The sequence below is a fragment of the Myiozetetes cayanensis genome, unplaced genomic scaffold (assembly GCF_022539395.1).
Source record: "Myiozetetes cayanensis isolate MyiCay16 unplaced genomic scaffold, myiCay2020 scf33, whole genome shotgun sequence".
Classification (NCBI taxonomy): domain Eukaryota; kingdom Metazoa; phylum Chordata; class Aves; order Passeriformes; family Tyrannidae; genus Myiozetetes; species Myiozetetes cayanensis.
The window spans coordinates 2,971,881-2,989,709 of record NW_026087555.1 but is presented as its reverse complement, the minus strand read 5'-3'; the positions used below and the strand labels follow the sequence as shown (position 1 = coordinate 2,989,709).

The following is a 17,829-nucleotide window of genomic DNA, read 5'->3' as shown; positions in this document are numbered from 1 at the left end:
ATAGGACCATTCTGATGTGACACTTGTTGGAACTAGGTGGGTTTGTTTGTAAGTTTGGGCTAAATGGGGAATAGTTAGAAGTTCTTGTAGTTTGAGTAAATGATTGTTTACTTTTAGGAAAAATCAAAATCTTCGCTTTTCAGAATGCATGATGTCTTTTTCCTTAAAATAATATGGCAAAGTGAGTTGCTGCTCTATGTTACTTACTATGTCTTGATTTTCGCTTACTTCCATTGGTAGAGTAACCTAAAAAAAAGCTTTACTTGCCCATGTTTTAACATTACCCAAATATTCATGAAGTTAATCAGGGATTAATGCTATTTTTGCTTCGTTTCTTCAATTGAAAGTGACTACTACAACCTAAAGATTATGACCTGTTAGAACCCCAGGGCTGTTACAACTTCAGATAGTTGGGCTGACCCGCACTGTGCAGACTGCAGTGGCTGGGGATGTGCAATGTGTGTATAATGAGAAGATGCTCCGTGGACTGTGTGGCTTGCAGTGTTACACAGTCTCAATGAAAAAGGTGATCTGAATCTGTGATCCTGTTCGCAGTTCTCTAACTGCAACCAACAGAAGGCAGGAGTAATGTTAATTTTTGTGGCTCCATTGCTTAGCAGTGTTGATCAACAAAAATACAACCTTTTCTTTTTCCTGTAACCTTGGTGAACCTGGCCTTGGACAGAGCTCACCAGCAAGGTTCTGAAGTCGTGTGAAACTGTTGCTCGGTGTCTGTTAGCAGCATCTGAGGGAAACCGTCTCTTCTTGACCTCTTTGTTACCTTTGCCCTTTAGTCTTCCTTCTCTTTCTCATCAAATCTTAGAATAAAGCAGACAGCATCCTAGGAAGATGTGGAGGATGAGAAGTTTGGAGACAAGTCAACCATGCTAAGATGTATCCTGCTGTTTTTCGGCAAAAAGAGCTGAGCTGGTTCCCAGACTATGGTGTCAGACCCTCCTCTCATGGAAGGAGAAACAGACTTCAACTATCACAGTAAGGTTTACTCTTATTTAGAGAAGCTTTGCAAGTATTTTGGAGTAGGCAAAATAATCCATAGAGGAAAGGGAAATTAGGGTGCTAAGAATTTGCTGGTTTACATCTTTTAGAAAGGATGTCACAAACTGAATGAGGAGGGTTATTGAATGTGTTTGAAAATGATTAGGAATCTGCACTGAGTGTGTTTTTTGTCTGATAAAAGCTGTCAGAGCCTGTAAAATAAGTGCAAAGAGTAAGTTGCTTGTTTCACCTTAATTTGAAACTGTAAATTGTTAGTCTAACTGGACAAAAGCTCTTTAGTGGCATCACAAGACACATTAATGTGCCTTACAATGTCAGAATCTTAGGAGCTTCTATTGTTACTCTGATGCTTGTCTTTTACTTCCAGATCTGAGTAAGAAACAACTAAGTATTTTGATACTTTTTCTGCCAAGAGTGTTATGATCCTGAGACACCTGTAAGCTTGTGGACATTGTGTAGAAAATAATGCCTTGTCAGTGTGCTGGTTTTCTCCTTTTCCCCGTCACCTCCACTACTGACTTCTCCCCTCTACTTGTTGGTAGCTTTTAAGAGCAGCATGGGTCAACATATTAGAAAGTCAGCATGTGTTTCACAAGCCTGTTATGCTTTGGTGTCCCCTCAGTTTTGAAGTTCAAAGAGAAAGTCCGCTGTTCAGCTATCCCAATCTCATAAAATTCCCAGAGAGGACTAATATTGCCGTAATTGCACAATGGAGATCAGATTCTCATGCCAGAACAGGCAACCCCATAAAAAACGGGTTTCTGTTCTATACATATCATGTCAAAAGTGTGGCAAGTGCATGGTATCTGGCAGAGCTCGATCAAGTAAAATAACCAGCAAATGGGAATGTGAATTACATTGCAAATATTGCTCTCTTTTTTAAATTGCATTAATCTTGACAAAGTGATCTACCTAGAAATCCTGACTGCTGTTTGAGGCTAAGAGGAATGACTTTTCATACCCTTGCTTGCTGAACAGAGCAAATTGTGTTCACCAAAACAGGATTTCTTTATTTTGAGCTGTGAATATGATTTGTCTGTCTTCACTGAACAACAGCTGCTAATATTTGATATCTGCAGGACTCAAAACAAGTAACTGAAGCCATGTTCTTAACTTCTGATTTACAGAAGTAGAGAACTTAGGACAAGAGCTACAGATGAAAAACAATTTCAGTAAAAGTAAAAAAACCCCTTTTGTTGTTTTTAAGTGCTGTGATGCAGCACTTGTTCTTTCTGCATGCAGTGGAAATACAACCTAAACAGATTTGAAAATTAATGCTTCAAACTGTAAGTAAATCATATACTGTTATCCTTTAGTTTTCCTTTTCATTATCCATTAGAATGTGGCATTCTCTTATAAGTGAAGAAGTCTTTACCGTGGGACTCTTTGGTGCTGTCATTTCCACATCTGCAACAACTGGCCAGACCATGCCCACTGTACAGCACTAGGACAACTTTAAAACCACCAAGTGCTTTATTTCTGTACCAGGATTATTTTGGTTTTTGGATTATTATTCAAGTTATTTTGAATTATCATATGTTGATAGTCCTGGTTTCATGTCTTGCAAAATGCACGTGGCTTTCAGTTTAGCTGGAAGCCGCTGCTCCACACACCCATTTCCACCACACACAATTCCTTGCTGTGCACTTTCTTATATTAGAAATGCTACTGACCTTCCATACCCCGAGGTCAGGAAAGGTCAGCATTTGAGCATGTACCTTACACATGATTGAATAAGGGTCCTGGAATACAGGCTGTGGCTGAGTTTTGTCCCATTAGATGAGTCAGTTTTCCATTTTTGGGGTAGTAAATTTCATATGCAATGAGACAGGAAATTTCAGAGGGAAACTGGGATAATTAAAATAATCCTGTTTGGCCCATTGCCAATTCTTTCATCTTTGAAAACATTGCTGTGGAGACACGCACAGATCCCATGAATTAGTCTGGTCTGGATAACTCTCATCTAACATTTTTGAACATTTGAACCTTAGTGAACATCTGAATTGCAAGGACATTTCTGTCGGACAGTTTGAGCGCTTTTGGTTTCATAATTTTTCTTTTTCCTCTGTTGGTTCCTCCTTGAGATTAAGGCTGGACTAAGGGGATCCTCAGGCTAGTGTGGCATTTCCTCATATAGACTGCATGAAAAATCACCCCAGAAGAAGAGATTTTTATGAGAAAGGCTTGTATAAATTAGGAAGAAAAAGAATTTTGCATTGAAAAGCTGAAACATATTTAAATATTGCTTAAGTTGGATAGAATTAAGGCTAGTCTTGTTTTTTAGTTTCTAAACTTAAAAGTCATAACATCTTCTCTCCTCCTGTGCCTAAATCTAGAGAGTTAATAATAAACCACCTTGTTTACACTCCGAGACGTTGGCAGAGAGAGAAACAAATTGCTACCGGTGCCAAAGATAAATCCTGTTATTCTGAAAATTATTCCACAGCCAGCTTCTGGGTAACTTAATTTTCTAGATGGTTCTCGATGAAGCAGTGGTGGAATCAATTGCTCAGGGAGTTTTGCTATGACGACAGCGATGTGAGGGCAGCGAGTGTGACCGGGAGCCCAGCTGGGAGCAGCCGCAGTCCCGTCCATAGGGCTCAGTCCATAGGTCCCCTCAGCAGTACCTGTGGAGAGCCCTTAGATGGTGCTGTATAGCAGCGCTCGGCCCTTCGGCGCGTTGCCTCCGCTGCCTCGGGGATAGCGCTGCCCCGCCTCAGGGTGGGCTGTAGTACACTGGTAAAAGGCCTCCTTAGCCTTTCATCACACCCCCCCCCCCCCCGATCTTGGCCTATGGATGAAATTTCTACTTTTTTTTTTTTTTATGAAGTACTTGAGTTAAAAAAAAACAAAAAACAATCCAAGGTGTTGCAGGAATAAGTTTTAGCAGCAAAAGTGACCAGTGGGACCTATGTGTTCACATTAAGGTGTTCCGCTCAGTCAGAGCTTTCTGCCCAGGAGAGGAAATGCCCCCCTTTGTTTCCTAACACTTACATTCAACCACTAAATAATGTGTTTTCCTGTCCTGTATATCCATGTATCCAAAACCCAGGTCTAAAATTTTACCATAGTTCAGTCTGAAGAACCTGAAAAAGCTGTCTCTGGGCACTGCTAATTAGAATCAGTAAATGAAATCTGTCAGTAGAGACATACAAAATATTAAAATCAAGCATGGATTTCAATAACTGCCATAATTTAATTCTTATAAAACTTGAATCATGCCATACTTTAACATCCATGTCAAATATATTGCTATCTGTCTGTAAAACAAAGTTCTTTTTAAATAATAGTTAAGGAGTTTTTGAGGGCATTTGAGGATCATTGTGATGGAGGAATAGTGTTCACCCTGGGAACTTCCTCACATAAATATGGGTACAGTGTTGTGGCTTTCAGGTTAAATCTTCCATGCCGTGAAACTCACTTTATTTCTGAAGAATTCGAGATGCAGATTTACGAATTTGAGTTGTGCCGTCAATTACAAAGAACTGAAGGAATGGAGTTTCCTCCGGCAGGATGGGTTTCAAGCCACAAAGTAAGTTTTATTTGGAAGCCGTTGGTGAAATTATTAAAGAGAGTTATTAGACAACTCTCAAATACTCATGGTATTTAGACTTTTCTTTTGTAGAGAGGCAGGAGAGAACTGAGATGTTGAAAACAAATTGATCTCTGCCCCTCAGAAAAGAGTTATGTGATTGTTTTTTCCAAGTTTACTGTGTGCTTATGCACATTCCTGTAATTTGTGTTTCCCACCTGTTACTGCAATTTGAGGGGTTTAAGCCTGGGAATATTCTGCCAAAGCAAATGAAATATGCATATGAACTAATTCATGTTTTCAGAATGACTTCATTTAGTCATGACTTTTATTTATTTAGAGAGAGAGAAAGAGCTGGTGTTGTTACAGTCTCTGCTCTATTTTTTTGATCTCTGTAACTTCCTATAACCCAGCTTTTATTTTTTTGACATTTGAAGTGTCCCAGACTGTATCAACTGAGTATCCACTGTGCATTCCCCTCGTCCCAGTAATTGTCATCCTATGGTCTCTGTATGCTGTTATTTTAGGTGTATCCTTTGCCATTATGTAGATTGTTAACATCACCCTGAATTCTGCTGCTGTGGAGGTGGAAACAAGTACTGAGATTTTCTTTCTTGTGTGTTTAGAAACTCTGTAGCTGGAATCACTGTGGCAAGTTTAATGTTACTTGGTGGTGAGTTGTAGCCTAAAGCTAGTGGCTGTAAGTTCTCACCTGTGAAAGGGGAATCTTACAGGTCTGCAACTGAATTTCTGCTGTGGTAAAATCCTTAAGCAGCTGTAGCAATATGTCACGCTGATCTGGCATTTTGCATCCTCAGAGCTCTGCTCAAATATTTGAACTGAGTAAGGCAATCCACTGAGCTCAGAGGTAGGTGAGTGTCACTACAACTTTACAGAAAAAGAAACAGCACCTGGGAGGTTAAAGCAATTTTTTCCTCATCATGCAGCAAGTCAACAGTGGGGCTGGAATTACAGCCCAGGAGGTTCCTGATTCATGCTATACCATGCTGTGGAGAAAGGTCATTTCCCAAAATAGTACAGGTTTGTTATTGATAATAGGGTAACAAAGGACTCTAGATGTATTAATAGATCACTGTATGCTGCCCTTAATAATACATAATTTAGCAACCTTGCAAAATGGACGACATCTTTTTTTTCTGCAGCAATATCACTTTCACAGCAAGTTTTGTCTACTACACTCCAGATAGGTGTTTTTGTTTTGGCTCTTCTAACACAGCTTTATTTAAAGTAAATAGGGACATTTAAAAAGTAGGCATAAATAGCTTCTTGATTAGCAGCCACATGAAGCTGCACATTCAGCTCCCCTTTCAGGTCAGCACAGCTCCTCTCCTGTGATCAGTGCGTGTTCCTGGGCCCACAAGCAGCAGCCAGGGCACACTTCTCTACCACTTGGGAACCACTGAGCAGAGCTCTGTCTGCCCAAGGAGAATGCAGAGGTGATGGAAGATTTTGGTGGCAACATTGTCCCTGTGTTGTGTGAGACACAGCCAGTGCTGTCATATCTGGGCAGTGCAGGAGCTGAGGTGCAAGCATGGGAGCCCACAGAGCTGCCAGATTTGGTGATGGTCTTGGGCCTTCCAGGGAGGAAGACAAACCCAATCCCCACCCAGTGGGACAGGGTAGAAGATGCTGAATACTTGTGAAGGGGTTTTCATTGAAATTTGGTCCCAGCCATTCCTCAAATGACCTTGGGGATAGGATGTTGGTAGTTATTGTTGGCTCTTGTAAATTTTTATCTTAATCTATCTTTTATAAAATGCTGTTGATCCCCTTTGAACTTCTTTACTTCAGCAGTGTACTTACTGAAGGTTTCTGTTTCTTCTCAAAATGAATTGAACTGCTAGGTTATTTAGCAAATTCAAAAGTAGGTAAGCATGAAACAAATTTTTCACTGAACGCCTGGATCTGCATCTGCAATTGAGAGATGAACAAAATGGTATTTTGTCTTAGCCAAATCTGAAGAATTGCAGTGAATGATGGTGAGAAGAACAACATTCACAAAGCAAATAGGTATCAAGTCAATGTACTCAGCCCTATTTTGGTTTGAGTATGAGTGAAGTGTTTCCAAACAGGTAAACAAAAGGGGAAGTAAAGGTGGAAAACAAAATGTATAAGGAAAGTAAAGAAGCAGAGCATGTATAAGATACAGAAATGGCAAGGGTGCTGTTCTCTTTGTTTCTGTGGATATACGTATTTGAATTAAGGAAACAATGGGAGCTTTATGTGCTGCAATTGCTTTTTAATGCATGTTGGTTGAAGTAATTGGATCTGTTGTTGTGGGCATGGGAATGCCAGCTTGGCTGTTACGGTCACTGACTTGTGAACATGACCTTCTGGAGGTCAAAACACTGGAGAGCTTGCTCTGATTCTCAGAGGTACAGTCATAACAGTTATTGCTTTGAAAAAACAATATAGATGTTCCCTGCCTCTATCTAGTTTGTTATTTGTACTGAATTGTGGGATATTTTTTGTGGTTTTGTTGGTGATGGTTTTTTTTGGTTTGGTTTGGTTTTTTGTTTAGTTTGTGGTTTGTTTTTTTTTAACTATTTTCTAGTAGACTCAAAGTTTTTGAGGTTTGTTTCTTGTGGTTGTTTTTTGGTTGTGGTTTTTTTTTTTTTAAATCACGATTGAGTTTTCACAACCAAAGTTGATTGATCAGAGATTGAATTGTATATGTTAGTGTTTGGTGCTTGATCAGACATCCTGCGATCGTTTTTCCCAATGATCAAGTCAGCCAGATATAGTCAAACAGTCCCACATAGGAAAAACTGTGTACTTTCAGGGAGAGAGAGAGAAAAAGAGAAAAAAAAAAATCTCTTGTGGTTGATGCCAAATGATTCATGGCAAATGCTGATGGCTCCATAATTTCAGCATTGAGTATTGAGTACATCTGCTTCCCCTACTAGGGGACTCTAGAGAGACCTGAGTAAAACATCCTACAAAAAAAAGACAAATGATCCCTTTAGAGAGAGACAGTGCATGCTCCTGGGCAGTGCAAAGCCTGAGTTCTTTTGGCAGAAAGGGAGGTTTCAGGGTCTATGTGGTTTGTGTTTTCTGGCATCAGATGGCTTTGTGGTTCCTCTTGTTATGAATCCTTTCCAGGAGTGAGGGAAATAGCTGTCAGTCCTCAACTTTCCTCATCTGTCAAAACATGTAGTACTTTAACACCAAGCATGACATGAATGACATGATTTTGTGGTCCATCACCCAATCTTCTGGACTTGCGGCAAAGCAATCACAGCACTGGTGATTAGATTGCCTACCGTTCCTGGATAGTTAGTTCGCAGGGGGGTAGTTGTACTTCCTCAGAAATTCTTTATTTCTGCCTAAAAACTCACCAAGATACAGCTATCATGATGCCTCTATCAAAGATTGAGTTTGAGCTGATTTGAATGTGTGGGGGTTTTTTCCCAGTCTTGGTGAATAGCCTTCTTGCACCGCACTACTCCTCAAAATGCTGCTCACATTACCAGCTGAAATCTGCCTCTGCTGTAGGGCTGTTTGAGACCTGTGGGTTGGCTTACTCTGTCTAGGTAGTAGTGATGATTTTCTGGAGTTAGGAGGGTTCAGACCTCCTTAAACTGGACTTCTACTTACAACAGATTTGAATATTTTTATGTCTTGCTAGCAAGCCTTATTTTTTTGCTCTGTGGCATGATCGGGGCAGGCAACACGCTGTATATCTGCCTGCACTTGTTTGGAATTGATGTGGTGCCCTGTGTGTTGTCCTCAGATTTACAGCGAAGGTAAAATGAACAACCACTTGTTACCAACTTTTTTTTTTACCCTCCTCAATACGTCAAACTGTTCCGTAGTCCTTCAGAAGCATATTGGGCTACTCAGAACCAGGGAAAACGTGCTAAACAAAACGGTGAGCAGAGTCCTAAATCGATTGTCTCTGGTCCAATTCCTTCGAGGTTCTGCATTTCTGACTTGTTTTTGATAAGGGCTTTTTCACTGCTTTGTGATGGGCAAGAACTACTGGGGATATAAAATGTTTTGTAACTAGAGAAGATACAGGGCTTGAAAAATTAGGAGTCCCAGCTGTTGTGTAAATAACTTTATGGGCATAACTTTTTTTCAAGAGGCTTGTTGGTGGTTAAGTAGTTCAAGGCATTGCTCTTAGTCAGCAAACCTGTTTTCTGTAGCCTGAAACAGATTTAAATCCATTTGGATCCTTCCCGCTTCCCCCCACCTCCCTATTTTTTTTTCCCTTGATATCTGTTGTTTACATGTTTTGGCCTTGCTAAAACTATCCATCTCTCAAGATTTCCTTTTGCTCATACTTTAAGATGCTCATGAAGGTGTATTTCTGCAATCTTTTTGGCAGTGAATTGGACTGTGTGTTGTTCCCCTTTTTCTTATGTCTTTCTGTAGATGGAAAGCTGTTAGAGCTGGTTGGAAATCCATGGCACTTTTAATTACTGAGGGCAAAGTCCCCCTTTTGCAAAGCTCTTCTCTTTCATTTCCTTCCCCTCGGTATCTGCATCACTGTCTTCTGACTTCTGCCTGAGAGGGCAGGCTGCAGCCCTGGCAGTGAGAGGCACCTGACAGATGCAGTCCTCTTCACCAATGGTAGATAAGGGAAGATGCATTTTTCAGCTGCAGTTAGGAAATGATCCACACTATAATCACGACTGTTTCTCTTCAAAAGAAGCTGAACTTCTGTCATGCCTCTGACTGGCTGATGCCACAGTATGGAGTCTTTATTTATAGATGTGTATAAATAAAAGTAAGTCTTTCCCTGCAAACTGTCAAATTGTTTTTCCCAAAAGCTGAAGAAGCTACAGTCCACTGAATCTGGAGGTGATGACTGAGCTTAAGTCTCCAGAAAAGAGCACCTTTGTTTAGAAAGACTTGTTTTAATTCAGCTACTGACATGGGTTGTCTGCAGTTTCTTCCTGCAAGAAAAGAAATACTGTTTTTATTTTTAATGCATTAAAAAAGTCACCACACTATGGTATTTAGTGTGCTTGCATTAATTCATGTTTTGAGTTAAAGAAATCGTGTATAGTTGAAGGGTTGTATGCTATAGTGGAAGCACAGACAAAACAAGATGGCAGGCAGGGGATGAGGATGGATAATTACTTTAAGAAGGTGTTCATCTTCTGACATTTGTGCAAGGAGGAGGGTAGATCATTGGAAGCAGGTGCCCTGAGCAGTTGGTGTAGCTGTTTGCTGTTCACCTTTCTAGGATGTGGGTTTGAATTACAGTGTACTGTTTGATCATTATCAGGAAAAGAAAATCATATTTTGAACTGAAAGTACTTTGAGGTTAACTTCCATGCCTTATAAATTAAGAAAAAACACTTCCTTTACTTCAGGTCCAGCCTGTGAGACATGGAGGATGCAATACCTGTTTCCTAGTTAAGCTGCATTATTCTGTTTTCTGACATGTCTCATGTCCAGAACAACCAGCAGGCCCTGTCAGGACACAGCCATATTGAGCTTGCTGGTGAGAAAGAGTTGGTTTCAGGCCCTCCTACAGGTCTTTGATTAGAGTCTCAAATTCCTGCCTCCCTTTCCTAGAGAGTTTTATTGACAATCTCATATCCTCCTGTTAATGAGCCAAAGACTGGATGGACTCCAGCACATGCTTGATTGTCCATTAGTAAGAGAAACTGTGCTAATTACCAAGAATACCTCAAGATGTATTGCTCTGGCCAGATGATGGTGTGTGGACAGGCTGCTGACTTGGGCTGTCTCTGCCCAGTATCCCTGACTGTCTGCTGGAATTGAAAAGGGTGAGACTTTCTCCTTGTGCTTAGCAAAAGCCTGTGTCTGTGGGTAGGAGGTTTCCCACCTTCCTGGGAGATCTTTCAAAGATCTTTGAAAGAGGTGGCAGGGAATCTTTCCTTAAGGGTAACTTTCTTCATTGGTTGTCCAGTTTATTGCCAGGAAGGCAGGGTAAACAAGGCTATCATCAGAATTCAGGTTGAATGCTTCCTTGGGATGGTGTAAGATTTCAGATTTCACTTGACTGACAATATTAATTGTGCTATTGGGTGTTGCAAGTGCACTTTCCTTTTTTTTTGTTAACAGGAAAAAAGTCTTCAGAAAATCCCCCTCAGAAAGCCTGTGATGAGATGATGTGAAAGACTTGGCAGTCTTACCTTGGAAGCAAGATAATTGATATGAGTTTGTTAGGACATTGCAACTTGTTACAAGTGAGAAACTGGTCACAGCCACAGAATAGAGCAAGAGGAAACAAGGTATGTGCACTTATGCTGCGGTGGAAGTTCTCTGGCTTTTAGTGTTTGCACAGTAAATTCAATGTCAACATACATACAGAGAGCAGATCTCAGAGGAGTTAGACGTAAATAGCCTTTCTTTTTGAGGTTTCTACAAAAAGCTGCAGAGCTAAGGGATTTCTTTTGAGTTTTTGGCCTGTCATGAATTGGCAGAGGACTTGGGAGGAGGTAGTCTCTGGTCATTTGGCAGTGCCGAGAGCAAGCTTTGAACCATGCAAACCTAGGGCAGCTAGGAAACATTCCCACTGGACACTCCAGAGTCCTGGCCTTTTTTTGGCTGCCAGTGACAGTTTTAGGTGATCTTTATTTTCATTTGGTCATTAAAAGTAAAAGTTAGGTGTCTTTGTTGCTCTCTTAGACTAGCCCAGGAAGCTAACAGAGTTAAATGGGAAACATTTTCTGAACTGTACAGCAACATACCCCACCTGTTTTGTTTTGGCTCTGTAAATGTGGAGGATTCTTGAAGTATCTACCACCAAATGAGAGCTTGGGTCTTGACAAGCTATTGATTAGGTGACAAAACACTAATAACAACACCTATGTGACTTGTGCTGCCAATGGCAAATATAAAAGTTGAGAAACCGGCTTGTTAACAGTGACAGAATCAAAAAGTCTGAGGGAAGATGTCCAGTTTTTACAGGTTGCTCAAGAAAAGTTCTCTGTGTATGGGAATTTGGGAACCAAATCCAAGGACAGTCAGTTAAAAGATGGACAGTAGTGCTCATTGTCAGGAGCCACAAGTTTTGCTCCACGGGAAATTCCTGTGTCTTTTAAAGCTTGTCTATGACAGCAAAACATTCTGCTGGAAGAAACGCCTGAGCAATCCCAATTGGACTTTTTTCTTTTTAAATTATTCTTTCTCCTGAAGTTTAGTCCGTAGCATTTACCCTGAGAGTGGGATACTGGTTGGAATTGAGAAATGAATGGGTTCATCTAGCAGGGCCAACCCTTTTGCCAGTTGTGGAAGTGAACTGTGAGCAGAATGAGCTTTTCCTGTAAGTGGAGAGGGCCAGAGGAGGATAACAGTGATGTTCACAAGTATGAAGTGGCCTCTGCTTGTGGTGAGAACAGAGTGGGACTGTATGGCTCAAGGCACCCATAAAGTAGCTTGGAGAAGGCTAACCAGGAGCTATTTTTGCAGTGCAAGTAGTGTGGGGTAATTTCGTGTATGACTGTAGCAAACAAAGTACTTCTTACATACTGGGTTTACATGTAACTTGTGGAATGACAAGGTGCTAGAGATATGAGTGGTTTTAAAGAAAAGACCAGATTTAGAGACAACAGCCAAATCCTGCCTCCGTATCATAAGTACTTCTGTCTCGTGCAGTCTCGTTAGGGATATGTCAGATATGATTATTATGGCAGCAGCAAAGGGACCTTAATAAAGTAAGTAGCTCTTAGAAGAAAACATGATTGGATGCTTTTCTCTCTATTTAATTCCTTGTTACACAAGTTGAGCTGAGCACACGGGTCTGCTCACTGTCGTAAAGCAGAGCTGCTGCAACCAAGTTAAAGCAGGTACTTGCAAGAGCTTTAGATGGTAGGTACACACATGTAGATGTGTACAATAACCTTTTACAGGGCACGTGGCATTGTTTTCCTGTTAAAATTGGATGTGAATTAAAAGTTAATATGCAGTTATTAGCTTTAATAGACTAGCCACAAGAAAGTAACAATGTGATGAGGGGGAAGACCATCAGACTGATTGAATAGGGAGCATTTGCTGGAACTTGGCAGGGGAGGGGAAGAATTTATGACCTTTGGAAGATGGGGCAGACAACTCAGAAAGGGTACAAGGGTGTCATTAGGTCATGGAGAGAGAAAATTAGAAAGGTGAAAGCTCAGCTAGAACTCAATCTTGCCACTGTGAAACATAATAAAAAGTGTTTTTATAAATACGTTAACAACAAAAGGAGGGCCAAGGAAAATCTCCATCCTTTATTGGATGTGGAGGGGAACACTGTAATCAAGGATGAGGAAAATACTGAGGTACTTGATGCCTTCTTTGCCTCAGTCCTCAAAGGAAAGACTGGTTATCCCCAGGGCAGCCGCCCCCTGAGCTGGTAGAGAGGGATGAGGAGCAGAACAGACCCCCTGCAATCCAGGAGGAACCATTTAGTGAGCTTCTGTGCCACTTAGACACTCACAGGTCTACATGACCAGAAGGGATTCATCCAAGGGTACTGAGGGAACCGGTGGAAGAACTCACCAAACTACTACCACCGCAGGAAAGATACTGAAGTGCTGGAGCATGTACAGAGAAGGGCAACAGAACTGGGAAAGGGTCTAGAGGGTAAGTCCTATGATGAGCAGCTGAGGGAGTTGGGGTTGATTAATCTGGAGAAAAGGAGGCTCAGGTGAGCCCTTATTGCTCTCTACAACTACCTGAAAGGTAGTTCCATCCCTGGAAGTGTTCAAGAAATGACTGGACAGGGCACTTATTGCTATGGTTTAGTTGGCATGATGGTGTTTGGTTAATGGGTGGACCTGATGATCTTGGAGGTCTTTTCCAACCTTAATGATTCTATGAAATACATTTATCCATAAAATGTGATACCCCAATTTTGGGAAGTGCTTAAATGCACCCTTAATTATATTTTCCTGGTTTGAGTGGTTAGAGGGTTGAACTTCCTGGCTCTGTCTATCTTAGAGAAGTATAAAAACATGAAGTCTTAATGCTTCCTTACTAAATATTCAGAGTGCAGATGGGCATTGCTTTGGTAACACCTGTGAATAGAGCTATTCTGGTACATTTTAAAAGTGTTACTGGCATGAGTGACAGCCATCAATGTATGCATATTATTTCAGAATCGTACTGATGGCAGGAGCTCTCTTGCAACTGTTTACTTATAGTCCCATACCATTTAAATTTTTTTTCTCAGTTTCAGGAAGAAAGGATTACGTGATTTTATTGCTAAAACAACTACTGCTTCTAACTGTGATGGAATGTAATTGTATAGTCTAAATATCAGGAAAGTGTTGATCCCTGCACTCAAGGAGTACAAGATGTGTATAGTTTGTTGTAATTTATTTTGCTGGTTCTATCAAGAAATTCTGCATTACGCTGCTCACAGGGTTTTAGAGAAGTTAGTCCTACAAGGAAGCCAAATGACTTTTTGCTTTCTTCTCAAGGAACACTTGCTCTCAGTCCCCAGGCAAGCTCTGTGTGCGTAACACTACACAGGGTGAGCTGTGTGACGGTGTGGAAGTGTCTTTCCTGAGAAGGGGCTCATGTCATTGTTTGTGGCAGTGTGCTTAAGGAGGCAGCAAGAGCAAACCAGAGAAAACATGCTCCTATTCCTTCCTGCAGTCCTGCAATTTGTGGTTTCAGAGTCCTACTCAACTATGTGTGAGCACATTAGTTACAGCTTTGACCCTCCCAACTGGCTTCCTGTTAAATCTGCTAAAAAAACAACTTCTTCGGTCTGGCGTGTGAATGAACATTCCAGTCTTAAATAACAGGGAGAGAATCAAGAATGTATTTGATGTTTTTTTGACCAGCCAGAAAGCGAGGCCTATTTTTGGTTTTGGTCACTTTAGGCTGTGCTGGAAACATTGGCATGAAGGTCTAGGGGCTCAGTGAGAGAGCATTTTTCTCTTTATTTAAATAGGCACCTTCCCAGAAGAGTAACAATCCAAAGTTTACACTTCCCAGTGAAATGCTGCCTGAGAAGTGCTGGATATAAAAAGATATGTGATAGAAAGTAGAGGTCTGAAAAGTAAAGTTGAGCAGAACCAAATGCAAACAGCAGAGGATACTACAGAAACTTGAAGTCTTTTTTCATTAGCTGGGGGTTTTGCATTTTTTTTCTAGAGTTGTGCCATATGTTGTATTTTAATCATGGTTAACTGGAAGGGAAATGAAACAATTGAAAAAAACCAAACCAACAAAACAAAACAAAGCCACCTTCTAGCATGGAAAGCCCTCTCCCATTTTAAAGTAGGGAAATAGGCTGCAGGGGCTTCCACAGGCCACAAAAAAGGTACCAGACTATCACTTTGTGCTCTTCTGCTGTGAAATTCTTGGTTTTTTTTTTTATTTAGGGGGGGAGGGTTGTTTTCCTTTTTTTTTTTTTTAATTTAATGAAACATTTCCAGTTGGTCTGTCCCCATCCCCCCCTCCCTATGCTACTGCTCAGCTCCAGCTCCAAGTTACCCTTTTTTTTTCTTTTTTTTTTCTTTTTTTTTTCTATTTTAAAATGGTCAGTCATACGTGTAAATCTGCCAGGTTGGTCAAAGACAGCTTTTGTGCACATGTGGAAGCCCAGCAGCTGCATTTCTGATGTTATTGCCTGGTATCTGCAACTGGATGGCTTCTTAGGATACATAGTGTTATATTCCCAAGGGCTGTGCAAGGAGCCCAACAGCCAAGCAGAATTCTGGTCTTTGGTTCAGGTGTAACCTGTTAACCCAGCCTGGGACTGCCAAGACACGCGTACCCTCTGATGATGGCCCGATGCCAGCAATGCCCTACTGGTGCACTCATCCAGGGAAACAGAGAGCAGGCTGCTCCCTGCAACCCCTCACTGGGATTTTAGGGCCAACATTTTTAAAAGCATTTAGTGGATTTGCATTTGGTCAACACAAGTCACCTTGAAGACCTTTTGCGGGGCATGGGACACTAAACCCAACCCCCATCCCTTTTCGAGGAGCTCCTGCTGGACGCTCAGGCCTTGGCTGCCACATGTTCAAGGTAAGCTGTCACTTCAGGGATTTTTTAAGTGCCTCTCTGGGCATTACTAAAACTTTGCTGCAAAAGACAGTACCTTTTCCCTTGCAGACGACTTGAGTGGCTCTGTGATGACATACCCATTGCTGCAGCTCCACAGACACCATAGAGGCTGGCAGACCTCCGGCTAGGAGTGATTGCACTGGTGTTTTATTAGCTCTCAGAAAATATAAAGCAGGGAAGAGGCCGAGCAGGCTCCTGCACCGTCTGCCTGAGCTCTGACCCTTCGGGCAAGAGGCAAGATTGCTTTTACAGCCAGTACTTAACCTTGCTACTGAGACTTGTCAACAAGGAGGCCAATTAGCAGGAGATATGATGGTGGGTGATATAAGGGAGATGTCTGTCTGTTAGGAACATAACTGATATACTTTTAACACAACATGTATCTTAAGACATGGTTCTGCATAAATGATGCCATCCCCTCTACTGCAGAAAATCCCTCTCTACAGTGAAGTGTTACAGAAAATTGCGGGTTTGTTGTTTTGGGGTTTTTTTCCCCCGAAGTCTCTGGGCTTATGATGACTATGGCACATACACAATTGTAAGAAATAATTCTGCTTGAAAAACATGTCAATTTTAAGTTAATTATTTTTTAACAATATATGTGACACACTAAAAATGTACGTAGATTCAGAACGAAAACAGGGCACTTCTTGTCTTCCTGAAAGGGTCAGTGCCACCTGAGATGTTTTCTGTAATCACATATGTATATTGGTATATGTATCAGAAAAGACAGACTAGGGAAACTTGAGTTAATTGATTAAAATCATGTAGGTCTATAAGCATGGTATAGCCACCTACTGCAAAGGACGGTGGCTCTTTATGCCATATCAGCATGTGACACTAGTACCCCTATTTGGGTGCATGTAGGGGTTTTCTGTCAGATTATGAAGCTGGAGAGGCTGATTGCAGGTAGATGGTTTATATTTTGGCTGAGATTGGGCCTGAGCTTTTAAGCAAAAGTTTATTATAAGACTCAAGGACTGGAGCTACAAGACGACTTGCACTTAACCGATAGCTGACTACTTAGGCAGTCAGATAATTCAGCCCCCTTCCAGCTTATTTTAAGTAATTCTGCTGTCTGGTTTTGGTGATTTAGGACTTAATTAAACAATTAAGCCATTTCTTCATAGAATCACAGAATGGTTTGGGTTGGAAGGGACCTTAAAGATCCAATTCCAACCCCACTGGCATGGGCAGGGACACCTTCCAGTAGACCAGTTTGCTCAGAGCCCCATCCAGTTTAGCCTTGAATACTTCCAAGGATGGGGCATCCACACCTGTTCTGGGCGTGATTGTCTTTTAATTGCTAGGATAACTATGTCTAGTGCAAAACAACTCCACATAGAGTATCGCTGTATATTTTCTATTACAGATACAGTCTGAGAGGAGAGAGAGGGGCCACCTCTGGTTGCACATGACTTCCCAACCCAATGTCAAAGCTTTTCCTTCACTACACAGTCTCTAGCAAAAGAGGAGCAGTGGATTTCAACATCCAAGCTGTTAACAGCACCATTTACAAGGTACTGATAGAGGCCCTATATGTTAGTATCCACACCCCAGTAGAGAGAACCATTTTTCAGTTGCTTAGACCTTAACTCTGCCCTAACTGAGGGCAAGGGCAATCCACATGTATTTAATGTTCACATTAATTTATCTGAGGATAATTTTAATCTAATGAATACCTAGATTACTTTTTTTCCTTGGTTAGTATTTAAATAGTCCAACTTCCTTTTAGGAAGTTGAGCATCTTTTTTTTGTTCAGGGGAGTGAATATACCTTTGCTTCTTGGAGATTTGTCTGCTTTCAGGGTTTCCTTCTTTAGTGTCCTCTGTGCATTTTAATTATTTCATTAATCTTTGGTAAAGAAATAAGCTTTTCTAAGCTGCTGATGAGTACATGATGTTTTTACAATTAAAAAAATAGATTTTTCACTACAATTTTTTAGTGCACCATGTTCTGTTATTCACTGCGTAGCTCATCTTTAAGGAAGGAGTTTTCCTGATTTCATTCGGGCCACTCGCAAACAAGGCCAGGTTCACTGAATTACTGCTGAAGGATCTGATTTTTATGAACTGCATGTCTGATTAGAGTGCTCAGCAGAGGCATTATCCCCTTTGCAGAATTGACCTGGAAGGCTGGAACAAGGACAGAGCCCAGAAGTTGAACTCCCGTAGCCATCCTAGGACTATTTGCTGTATTTCTTCATCAGTAGTAGTAATCAATGTTTCAATTTTAATCATGGATAACATCTTCTCTTTTCTCTTCATATCGTCTTA

General features: G+C 41.1%; 1 long non-coding RNA gene across 1 annotated transcript; it reads left to right on the top strand.

Annotated features, from left to right (window-relative positions):
• Positions 1-689: 689 nt before the first annotated feature.
• Positions 690-17,176, top strand: LOC126646190 (uncharacterized). Its single transcript, XR_007630249.1, has 3 exons — positions 690-993; positions 10,613-10,782; positions 16,926-17,176. It is a non-coding gene; the product is annotated as an uncharacterized LOC126646190 (long non-coding RNA).
• Positions 17,177-17,829: the final 653 nt, after the last annotated feature.